The sequence below is a fragment of the Salmo salar genome, chromosome 23, assembly GCF_965601325.2.
Source record: "Salmo salar chromosome 23, fSalSal1, whole genome shotgun sequence".
Classification (NCBI taxonomy): domain Eukaryota; kingdom Metazoa; phylum Chordata; class Actinopteri; order Salmoniformes; family Salmonidae; genus Salmo; species Salmo salar.
This window is the reverse complement of record NC_138313.1, coordinates 24,734,514-24,747,060: the sequence shown is the minus strand read 5'-3', so window position 1 is coordinate 24,747,060 and position 12,547 is coordinate 24,734,514.

The following is a 12,547-nucleotide window of genomic DNA, read 5'->3' as shown; positions in this document are numbered from 1 at the left end:
ACTGTGGTCCAGAGTTTTTGTCCCCTCTGGTTGTACATTTACCACTCTGATAGAAATTTGGTAAAACAGATTTAAGTTTCCCTGCATTAAAGTCCCCGGATACTAGGAGCACCGCCTCTGGGTGAGTTTTCTTGTTTACTTTATGGCGAAATACAGCTTAATCAATGCGGACTTAGAGCCAGCCTCAGTCTGTGGTGGTATGTAAACAGCTACGAAAAATATAGATGAAAACTCTCTAGGTAGATAATGTGGTCTACAGCTTACCATGAGATATTCTACCTCAGGCGAGCAATAGCTTGAGTCTTCCTTAGATATTGTGCACCAGCAGTTATTTACAAAAATACATAGTCCGCTGCCCCTTGTCTTAACAGATGCCACTATTCTATCCTGCCAGTACAGTGTACAACCAGCCAGCTGTATGTTGATAGTGTCGTTGTTCAGCCACAACTCCGTGAAGCATAAGATATTACAGTTTTGAATGTCCCGTTGGTAGTTTAATCTTCCGCGTAGGTCATCTATTTAATTTTCCAGAGATTGCACGTTTGCTAGCAGAATGGAAGGAAGTGGGGGTTTATTCGATCGCCTACGAATTCTCAGAAGGCCACCCGCCCTTTGGCACCTTTTTCTCTGCCTTCTCTTCATGCAAATTACAGGGATCTGGGCCTGTTCCCAGGAGAGCAGTATATCATTCACGTCGGGCTCATCAGACTCGTTAAAGGAAAATAAGGTGAGTAATCGCAGTCCTGATGTCCAGAAGTTATTTTCGGTCATAAGAGACAGTAGCGGCATAATTATGTACAAAATAAGTTACAAAATACATTACAAACAACGCAAAGACACTAACTAAAAACACAATTGGTTGGGAACACGTAAAATGTCAACCTTCTTCTCCGGCACCACCCAAATTGAAGTGGGTCAAGGGTGTCAGGTAAGGTATAGGTGATATGATCCTTCACTAGCCTCTCAAAGCACTTCATGGTGACAGAAGTGAGTGCTACAGGGCAAAAGTCCTTTCGTTCAGTTACCATTTCTTTCTTGGGTACAGGAACAATGGTGAACATCTTGAAGCAAGTTGGGACAGCAGACTGGGATAGGGAAAGATTGAATATGTCCATAAACACTCCAGTCAGCTGGTCTGCGCATGCTCTGAGGACGCGGCTAGGGATGCCGTCTGAGCCAGCAGCCTTGTGAGGGTTAACATGTTTAAATGTCTTACCTACGTCGGCCACAGAGAACGAGATCCCACAGTCCTTGGGAGCAGGACGCGTTGGTGGCACTGTGTTTTCCTCAAAGTAGTAAAAGAAGGTGTTTAGCTTGTCCGGGAGCAAGACATCGGTGTCCATGACGTGGCTGGTTTTCCCTTTGTAATCCGTGATTATCTGTGGACCCTGCCACATACGTCTCGTGTCTGAGCTGTTGAATTGCACTCCACTTTGTCTCTGTACTGATGTTTTGCCTGTTTGATTGCCTTACGGAGTGAATAACTATGCTGTTTGTGTTCAACCATATTCCCAGTCACCTTGCCATGGTTAAATGCAGTGATTCGTGCTTTCAGTTTTGCTCGAGTGCAGCCATCTATCCACAGTTTTTGGTTTGGGTAGGTTTTAATAGTCACAGTGGGAACAACTTCCCCTATACACTTCCTAATTAACTCAGTCACCATGTCCGTGTATAAGCCAATGTTATTCTCAGATGCTATCTGGAACATATCCCAATCCGCGTGATCAAAACAAATTTGAAGCATGGATTCCGATTGGTCAGACCAGCGTTGAATAGACCTTAGCATGGGTAATTCCTGTTTGAGTTTCTGCCTATAGGAGTCGTGATCTGATTTGCCGAAGGGAGGGCGGGGGAGGGCCTTGTAGGCATCTTGAAAAGGGGAGTAGCAGTGGTTGAGTGTTTTTCCAGAGCGAGTACTACAATCATTGTGTTGATAGAACTTCGGTAGCATTTTCCTCAAATTTGCAGCCTCAGGATGAGGTTTCCAGTTTGCATCAAGTCCAGTGTGTGCCTCCTGAGTCAGACTAGAAGTCCACTCCAAATACCTTTTCTCCACCAGCCTATGGGGGCCATTCAATTGCCCTGGGGTGTACGAACAAAGGATCCAATTCGGGAAAGTCGTATTCCTGGTCGTAATGCTGGTGAGTTACCGCCGCTCTGATATCCAAAACTTATTTCCGGCTGTATTAACACAAAAACTTTCTGGGCTAATAATGTAAGAAATATCACACACAAAAAAAAATACTGCAAAGTTGCTTAGGAGCTAGAAGCAGAGCTGTTGGCGCCATCTTGCTTTCTTTTGTGAGAATAAATAAAACCTAGAACCTATATATTAAAATATACAGCTTTGTCATTCCAACTTCGGAATGCTATGTCATCGGCAGTGCTTAATTTGAGCCGGATCCTGCTGAAACAGGATCAGGCACCTCTCAGTTTTTGAACCGGAACCCATTTGCCAGGATCCGGTACCACACGTGGCATGAAAAATAATGTTCACAAGGTAAAAATTCAAATAAAAGCAATCAGCGTTAATTCGAGTTGCCTCCTCAGTAATTATCCTTCCCTCTATAAAATGTAGCCTAATATGAACATGTAGATTTTCAGGCCACGTCTGATATTCTAAGAATTGATTTGGATTGGGCCAGCCCGGGCTTATGATTTGCACAACATTATAGCCTAGAGGCAGTTCTTGTTGTGCAATAGAGAAGGGTGCCTGTATAACTCACGGAAACAGAATGAGATTCACTTTCTATGATCTCTTTCCGCTCTGATAGACATGAGCCTGCAACTACCATCACTCCAGAGTTGTACTTCATCATTTTTTGCCTTATAGAATCATAGCCATGGGAAGGGTGCTGGTGGTGCTGCAGCACCCCTGATAAATTGAAATACATTTATAGAGCTATAGAATGACTTCCGTCTGTTCATAAATAAATGAAGTAATTCAGATTACTACACCAGGAGCAGGCTTATAGTTTAGCCACAGAGGATCAATAGCTTATTTTTCTTAAATAGCCTAGCAGTGAAGTGTAGCCCAGTTACAAGGCATTGCCTACAGATGGGAACGCGTGGCAAATGCCAGTGAACAGCATCTAGCCAAAACAGGCCTTTCACAATATTTCAAATACAATCATGGTATAGCACAGGTTGGAAAGCAAATGGCTCCTGCTGAAACAAAAATACTTACAGTGCATTAGGAAAGAATTCAGAACCCTAATCTTTTTCCACATTTTTTTATGTTACAGCCTTGAAAAGTTTTCCTCATCAATCTACACATAAGCCCCATAATGACAAAGCAAAAACAGGTTTTTAGAAATGGTGGCAAATTTATAAAAAATATAAAACTGAAATATCACATTTATTGTCCATTTGGAAGACCCATTTGCGACCAAGCTTTAACTTCCTGACTGATGTCTTGAGATGTTGCTTCAATGAATCCACATAATTTTCCTGCCTCATGATGCCATTATTTTGTGAAGTGCACCAGTCCCTCCTGCAGCAAAGCACCCCCACAACATGATGCTGCCACCCCCGTGCTTCACGGTTGGGATGGTGTTCTTCGGCTTGCAAGGCTCCCCCTTTTTCCTCCAAGCATAACGATGGTCATTATGGCCAAACAGTTCTATTTTTGTTTCATCAGACAGGAGGACATTTCTCCAAAAAGTACAATCTTTGTCCCCATGTGCAGTTGCAAACCATAGTCTGGCTTTTTTTATGGTGGTTTTGGAGCAGTGGCATCTTCCTTGCTGAGTGGCATCTTCCTTGCTGAGTGGCCTTTCAGGTTCTGTCGATATAGGACTCGTTTTACTGTAGATATAGATACCTTTGTACCCGTTTCCTCCAGCATCCTTTGCTGTTGTTCTGGGATTGATTTGCACTTTTTGCACCAAAGTACGTTCATCTCTAGGAGACAGAACGCGTCTCCTTCCTGAGCATTATGGCGGCTGTGTGGTCCCATGGTGTTTATACTCGCATACTATTGTTTGTACAGATGAACGTAGTACCTTCAGGCATTTGGAAAATGCTCCCAAGGATGAACCAGACTTGTGGAGGTCTACAATTTTTTTATGAGGTCTTGGCTGATTTCTTTTGACTTTTCCCAAGCAAAGAGGCACTGAGTTTGAAGGCAGGCCTTGAAATACATCCACAGGTACACCACCAATTGACTCAAATTATGTCAATTAGCCTATCAGAAGTTTCTAAAACCATTACATAATTTTCTGGAATTTTCCAAGCTGTTTAAAGGCACAGTCAACTTAGTGTATGTAAACTTCTGACCCACTGGAATTGTGATACAATGAATTATAAATGAAATAATCTGTCTGTAAACAATTGTTGAAAAAAATACTTGTGTCATGCACAAAGTAGATGTCCTAACCGACTTACCAAAACTATAGTTTGTTAACAAGAAATTTGTGGAGTGGTTGAAAAATGCGTTTTATTGAATCCAACCTAAGTGTATGTAAACTTCCGACTTCAACTGTACATAATCAATCAAATGTCAATCAAATGTATTGATAAAGCCCTTCTTACATCAGCTGATGTCACAAAGTGCTGTACAGAAACCCAGCTTAAAACCCCAAACAGCAAGCAATGCAGGTGTAGAAGCACTAGAGGGATATCTTCAACCACCAACTTACCATCCTGAGACAAGGCCGAGTATAGCCCACGAAGATCTCCCGCATGGCACGAACCCAAAGGGGGGCGCCAACCCGGACAGGAAGATCACGTCAGTGACTCAACCCACTCAAGTGACACACCCCTCCTAGGGACGGGATGGAAGAGCACCAGTAAGCCAGTGACTCAGCCCCTGAAATTGGGTTTGAGGCAGAGAATCCCAGCGGAGAGAGGGGAAGCGGCCAGGCAGAGACAGCAAGGGCAGTTCGTTGCTCCAGTGCCTTTCCGTTCACCTTCACACTCCTGGGCCAGACTACACTCAATCATAGGACCTACTGAAGAGATGAGTTTTCAATAAAGATGTAAAGGTCGAGACCGAGTCTTTGTCTCTCACATGGCATAGGCAGACCCTTCCATAAAAACTGAGCTCTATTGGAGAAGCCCTGCCTCCAGCTGTTTGCTTAGAATTCTAGGGACAGTAAGGAGACCTGCGTGTTGTGACCGTAGCATACGTGTAGGTATGTACGGCAGGACCAAATCGGAAAGATAAGTAGGAGCAAGCCCATGTAATGCTTTGTAGGTTAGCAGTAAAACCTTGAAATCAGCCCTAGCCTTAACAGGAAGCCAGTGTTGAGAGGCTAGCACTGGAGTAATATGATCAAATTTGTTGGTTCTAGTCAAGTTTCTAGCAGCCGTGTTTAGCACTAACTGAAGGTTATTTAGTGCTTAATCCGGGTAGCCGGAAAGTAGAGCATTGCAGTAGTCTAACCTAGAAGTGACAAAAGCATGGATACATTTTTCTGCATTATTTTTGGACAGAAAGTTTCTGATTTTTGCAATGTTATGAAGATGGAAAAAATCTGTCCTTGAAACAGTCTTGATATTTTCGTCAAAAGAGAGATCAGGGTCCAGAGTAATGTAAAGGTCCTTCACAGTTTTATTTGAGACGACTGTACAACCATCAAGATTAATTGTCAGATTCAACAGAAGATCTCTTTGTTTCTTGGGACCTAGAACTAGCATCTCTGTTTTGTCCGACTTTACAATTAGAACATTTGCCGCCATCCACTTCCTTAAGCACCAATTTTGGGGCTTCACCATGTTTCATCGAAATGTACAGCTGTGTGTCATCCGCATAGCAATGGAAGTTAACATTATGTTTCCGAATGACATCCCCAAGAGGTAGAATATATAGTGAAAACAATAGTGGTCCTACATCGGAGCCTGGAGTAATACCAAAATGAACAGTTGATTTGTCAGAGGACAAACCATCTACACAGACAAACTGATATCTTTACAACAGATAAGATAAAATAAGAAAAACATCCCCACAGCATGATGCTACCGCCACCATTCTTCACATTAGGGATGGTGCCAGGTTTCCTCCAGACGTGACGCTTTCAGGTCAAAGAGTTCAATTTTGGTGTCATCAGACCAGAGAATTTTGTTTCTCATGGTCTGAGTCCTTTAGGTTCCTTTTGGCATTCTCCAAGCGAGCTGTCGTGTGCCTTTTACTGAGGAGTGGCTTCCGTCTGGCCACTCTACCATAAAGGCTTGATTGGTGGAGTGCTGCAGAGATGGTTGTCCTTCTGGAAGGTTGTCCCATCTCCTCAAAGGAACTCTGGAGCTCTGTCAAAGTGACCATCAGATTCTTGGTCACCTCCCTGACCAAGGCTCTTCTCCCCCGATTGCTCAATTTGGCCGGGCTGCCAGCTCTCAGAAGAGTCTTGGTGGTTCCAAACGTCTTCCGTTTAAGAATGATGGAGGCCACTGTGTTCTTATGTACCTTCAATGCTGCAGATACCTTCCATGCTGCAGATAATCCTTTCTCAGAGCGCTACGGACAATTCCTTCATCCTCATGGCTTGGTTTTTACTCTGACATACACGGTCAAATGTGGGACCTTATATAGACAGGTGTGTGCCTTTCCATATCCTGTCCAATCAATTGAATTTACCACAGGTGGACTCCAATCAAGTTGTAGAAACATCTCAAGGATGATCAATGGAAACAGGATGTACCTGAGCTCAATTTTGAGTCTCTTATCAAAGAATCTGAATACTTATGTAAATAAGGGTATTTCTGTTTTTTATTTTAATACATTTCCAAAATGTATGAAAAACTATTGTTATTATAGGGTATTGTGTGAAGATTTATGAGGGAAGAAAATAATTGAATACATTTTAGAATAAGGCTGTAACGTAACAAATTGTGGAAAAAGTCAAGGGGTCTGAATGCCTTCCGAATGCACTGTATCTGTCTGTAGGCTACAAAAATATTTTAGCAACTTCCAAATCAGCCTATTGAGAGAACAGCATTGTTTTTACAAACTAAAACGAGAGAGATAGGCTTTTGGCAGGAGCGCATCGGCCATCGCCGGTGAGTGAGCTGCACATCATGTGGTGAGTCATTGAAACTCGAAAGCTTTTTTAGGACTATAATTTCCTCTTCATATTGTACAATATGTGTGTCTCCTCCACACACCTAGGCTATTTATTGATTCAAGACAAGGTCATTTTTTTTTATGATCTCAGTTTGTCAGTGTCAAAGTATTTATTTATTTATTTTTATTTAACCTTTATTTAACTAGACAAGTCAGTTAAGAACAAATTCTTATTTTACAATGACGGCCTACCCTGGCCAAACCCTACCCCACGACGATGGGCCAATTGTGCGCCGCCCTAGCCTGACATTTCTAAAATTTGTGCGGTATTAAAAAAGATTCTGCTAAAGTCTCCAGTCATGTAAAATGACATAGAATTGCATGACCACTACACAAATGTGATGATATGCATGCAATGCTTTATTATAAAGGTGATGTTCTGGTACCTCAGAGCTCCCCAGGTCACCTCCCTTTCGTGCTCACTTTTTGTTTCGGCACCTCCTATTAACAAATTAAGCACTGGTCATAGGTTGAGTTAGTTCTATTCTAACCCCATCCTCGTCCCAGCAGTGTTCTCTCTCCTGATTTACATTTAAATACCCATCCTCTCAGCAGACCACCCCTTCCAGGGAGTTATTGCATTCACTAGCTAGGTATCAAGTAGGAGAATTGCAGGAGGGTACCCACTGGGCACAGACATCAAGTCAACGTCTATTCCACGTTGATTCAACGTAATTTCATGGAAATGACGCGGAAACAATGTTGATTCAACCAGTGTGTGCCCAGTGGGTATTTACTGGCACTACAATTCCTACCTGTAAAAAGCATTTTCCTCTTCTGATTGCAGGAAAAAACACCTATGGGAAAGAGGCTTAAGATTGCTGAACTGATGGATGTGAACCCACCATAGCACCATCATCATCATCATCATCATGGTGTCCCTCTGATCCTTATTATAGCAGCTCTGTCCTATTATAGAGCCTGATTCCTACTGGGACCTCCGACTCATTATCACAGGACTCCCCCTGGGTCCCCTCTACCTCACCCACCTCACCTCTTTCCTTCTCCACACGCGTGCACACACACACACTCCTTTCTGCATCACTGAACCCTTAATGAGGTTCTAATCATGCCTCCCTCCCCCTGCCTCCCCCCTCTGTTCTATTGCAGGTTGGCTCGTGTCGGCACCTTTCCAGATTTGGACGCATTTGATAGAGAATTCCCCACCTCAATCTCCTCAGTTCTCCTTAGCACTCCCAAGGGCTCTCTGGATCTACTCTGGCAGGCGCCGCTCTCTCACACACACGCACACACACACTCCTTTCTGCATCACTGAACCCTTAATGAGGTTCTAATCATGCCTCTCTCTCTCTCTGTCTCGCTCTCTCTCTTTCTGTGTCCCCCTCTCTCTTTCAACCTCTCTGTCAAGAGATCTTTCTCATAAAAAAAAATCCTTAGTAACGTTAGCCTACTGTGTCTATGTGTGTCTTCATTCTCATCCTTTTATGTTTGATTAATTCATGTATGTCTCGTGAGTTCTTCAGCTACTACTAACATTTAGATCAAGCAAGTTTTTAATTAGCTGGTTGAATACAGTAAGACAACAAAAAATGTGCTAATTCCAGATATGATCCACAACAGTGTCACGTACACTCCCTCTCTGGCCTCTAGGTCACCAGGCTGTCGTTATGGCGCACACCTGTCACCATCGTTACGCGCACCATCAGACTCACCTGGACTCCATCACCTCCTTGATTATCTTCCCTATTTATGTCACTCCCTTTAGTTCCGTCCCCAGGCGTTATTGTTTCTGTTTCATGTCTGTGCGTTGTTCGTGTTTCTTGTTTTATATTATGTTTCGTTTATTTATTAAATTATTCACTCCTTGAACTTGCTTCCCAACTCCCAGCAGAGGTATAGAAGAGGTCCTGAGTGAAGAGGGGTTGGGCGATGAGAGAAGGGCCTGAGAGTCTGGGTCAAAAATACTAAGATGAAAAGTAAACATTGCTGAGCTACAAAGTCAGTGATGCCAGGAATATACTGTTGTGTGATGGATGAACTCTTGATGCAATACACATGCACACATATACACACACAAACTCAGGAACCGTGCAGTAGTGTTATGGATAGGCTGTGTATGCTATTCCAGTTACATTTACATTTTAGTCACTTAGCAGATGCTCTTAGCCAGAGTGACTTACAGTTAGTGCATTCATCTTAAGATAGTTAGGTGGGACAACCACATATTTTAGTCATAGTAAGTACATAAAGTAGGCATCAGCAAAGTCAGTGCTAGTAAGTAGGGGGGAAAAAGTCAAGTGCGAGTGTTAGTTCACGAAGGCATGTATTTTTTTGAGGGGGGGTGCGAGGGGGGGGGTTCTGTGGGATTATTTAAGATACTCTTTGAAGAGGTAGCGTTTCAGATGTTTTCGGAAGATGGGCAAGGACTCTGCTGTCCTAGCATCAGGAGGAAGCTAGTTAGTTCCACAGTTGGGGTGTCAGGACAGAAAAGAGCTTTGACGGAGTACTTGGGTTGGGGTGTAGGGTTTAGTCTGAAGGTAGGGAGGATCAGTTCCTCATGCTGCTCTATAGGCAAGTACCATGGTCTTGTAGTGGATGCGAGCTTTGACTGGAAGCCAGTGGAGTGTGGTTGAACACCAGGAGGGATGTGGTGTTCTGGATAAATTGCATGGGTTTGATGGCACAAGCTGGGTGCCCAGCCAACAGCGAGTTGCAGTAGTCTAGACAGGAGATGACAAGTACCTGAATTATGACCTGCTCCTGTTTGAGGTGGGGTCGTACTTTACGGATGTTGTAGAGCATGAACCTGCAGGTAGGGCTGTTATGGTGATCATATTACCGCCACAACGGCAGTCACGAGTCATGACCGCAGTCAAATTCCACGTGACGGTTTAGTCACGGTAAATAGGCTTCTCCAAGCTCTGATGCTGCTGATGGCCATTAATAGCCTACCAAACGTGTTAACTGCCTGGTACTCAGCACTCTATTGTCCTTTTAATCACGCTGATGTCAATGCAAATGTTATCGAACTTCATGAGAGCCCATGAGTTCATGTTGGGCAACATTTCTATAGGCTATGCAATTACTTCAGAAAACCTCTATTAAAAAGAGGAGGATTCCATCAGCTTTCTATAGGTTAGGCCTACTATATTTATCTATCAACTTTCCTAATATTAAGCACATTGCTTCTCTTTACAGCAGGAGTATAGCCTACCTGGCTGGCATGAAAATAAACCTCGGGAAAGCACCCTCCATTTGCTATTTAAGTGCATAGATGACATGTATTTTTCCCCCTGCCCCTGTTTTCGAGACAGGTGCATGATTATAGTGCATGATTATATGATTATAATTATTTAGTATATGTAAAGAGAAGATTCAATCAAGAATAGTCTGATGGGTGACAATATTAGCCTATCACTTGTGAATGATATATTATCACTTGTGTGCAGTAAGGCAAGAAACAGCACATGCCTTTATTTTCTTCAAATTTTTCAAATCACAGTCGCTCATTTCATGTAGCCTGGCCCATAGGCCTATATGTTTTGAAAACATAAAAAAAGCTGAAGTGTAATCCGCTTTACAATGGGTGTAGAGCCTAACTGGAATACATACGCGGCGCGTGAGTTTCAAGTTTGGGGAAGATAATTTTCACCATAAAAATGAACCTCTATAATAAAAGCATTATATGCATAACAGCATTTGCGGTCACTTTTGAGAATGGTGTTTCCCACTAATTGATTGCATTATGGAACATTCACGCTCATAGCCTCCTGCTGTGTGCGCATTGCTGCGCTTATAATGTGAAGAAATAGCCTAATAGTTTATCAACATTTTAAGCTAAACGTTCTGTGGCGTCAGCTTCATTGATTTAAAAACTTTTTTTGACGCTAGTGGTTGTATTAATTTGGGATCTACTGCATCCCACATCTGTCCCAGACTATGTTTGGAATATTTATTTATCACACAGAATAGAATAGGTAAACTTTTGTACTATAGGGGATAGTAGATTGACATAGGCTAATCCTTTTTCGGTGCACGCAGCCGGGAGAAGGAAATTATAATTATTATATTCAGCCCAAGGGCACAACGGCCACTGGCCACAAAAGGCACTGGTTTTTGGGTGGTCATTACGGCCACACAAAGGGGATGCTGCTGGGAAATTCGAGGCATTATCAAGTTCTTGTTAAATTGTGAATGAGAGACTGATGAAGTGTGTGCAGCCTGTGCAAGAAACAAAGCAGAGCTCCTGCCTTTCATGCAACTCATCATTAGAGTTGCATCATGCAGCCTTAGAATGTATTTAAAATCAAATCATATAGCCCAACGTTTATCACAACTGAAGTTGCATTAACAACTCTAAATTAAGCATATAGGAGGACCTGTTTCTTTGTTAAGCGCTCAACACAGAATAGCTTGTGCACACTCCCTCATCATTTGAAGAAAACATCCTTTATATTTTATTCAGCTATGTTCAATTGTGTTCTTCATACTGTAAGCCAGGAGATGCTAAATGTGTTTATGTTAATGGTCAATTACCGTAAGACCAGCAATTATTTGCTTGACAATCACCGGCTGACAAAATGTAATGACTGACACAGCCCTACCTGCAGGAGCGAGTCATTACTTTGATGTTTGCAGAGAACGACAGGGTGTTGTCCTGGGTCACGCCAAGGTTCTTTGCACTCTGGGATGGGGATACTGTGGAGTTGTCAACAGTGAGGTGTAGTCTACATATAGTAGACATTTATAATGGTGAGCATAAAACACCCACACACTCAGCTAAAATGCAGCTAAGATGGCACCTCTGAGGGTTTCACATCTGGACTCACAATATGGTGTGTGCGTGTGAATGTGCATTTGTGTGTGTGTGTGTGTGTGTGTGTGTGTGTGTTTTTGCTTAGACTGCACCGAGCATCCTGGCAGTGCACTCACTGTAAAGTGTCCTCTCTGTTTCTCCCCCTCTCTCGCTCTCTCTCTCCCTCCCTCCATCCCCCTCTCTCAGTGAGTCAAAACAACTAGAGCCCAAACACACACCTCTGGCCCACTTTTCCCCCTATCTATCTATCTATCTATCTATCTATCTATCTATCTATCTATCTATCTATCTATCTATCTATCTATCTATCTATCTATCTATCTATCTATCTATCTATCTATCTATCTATCTATCTATCTATCTATCTATCTATCTATCTATCTATCTATCTATCTATCTATCTATCTATCTATCTATCTATCTATCTATCTATCTATCTATCTATCTATCTATCTATCTATCTATCTATCTATCTATCTATCTATCTATCTATCTATCTATCTATCTATCTATCTATCTATCTATCTATCTATCTATCTATCTATCTATCTATCTATCTATCTATCTATCTATCTATCTATCTATCCCTTTCTTTTCTCTCTCTCTCTCTTTCTCTCGCTCTCTCTCTCACTCTCTGATCAGACTACTGGAGCTGCAAACATGCTAATTATAACCTCATTATAGTAATTCATACCAATGACTGCAAATAA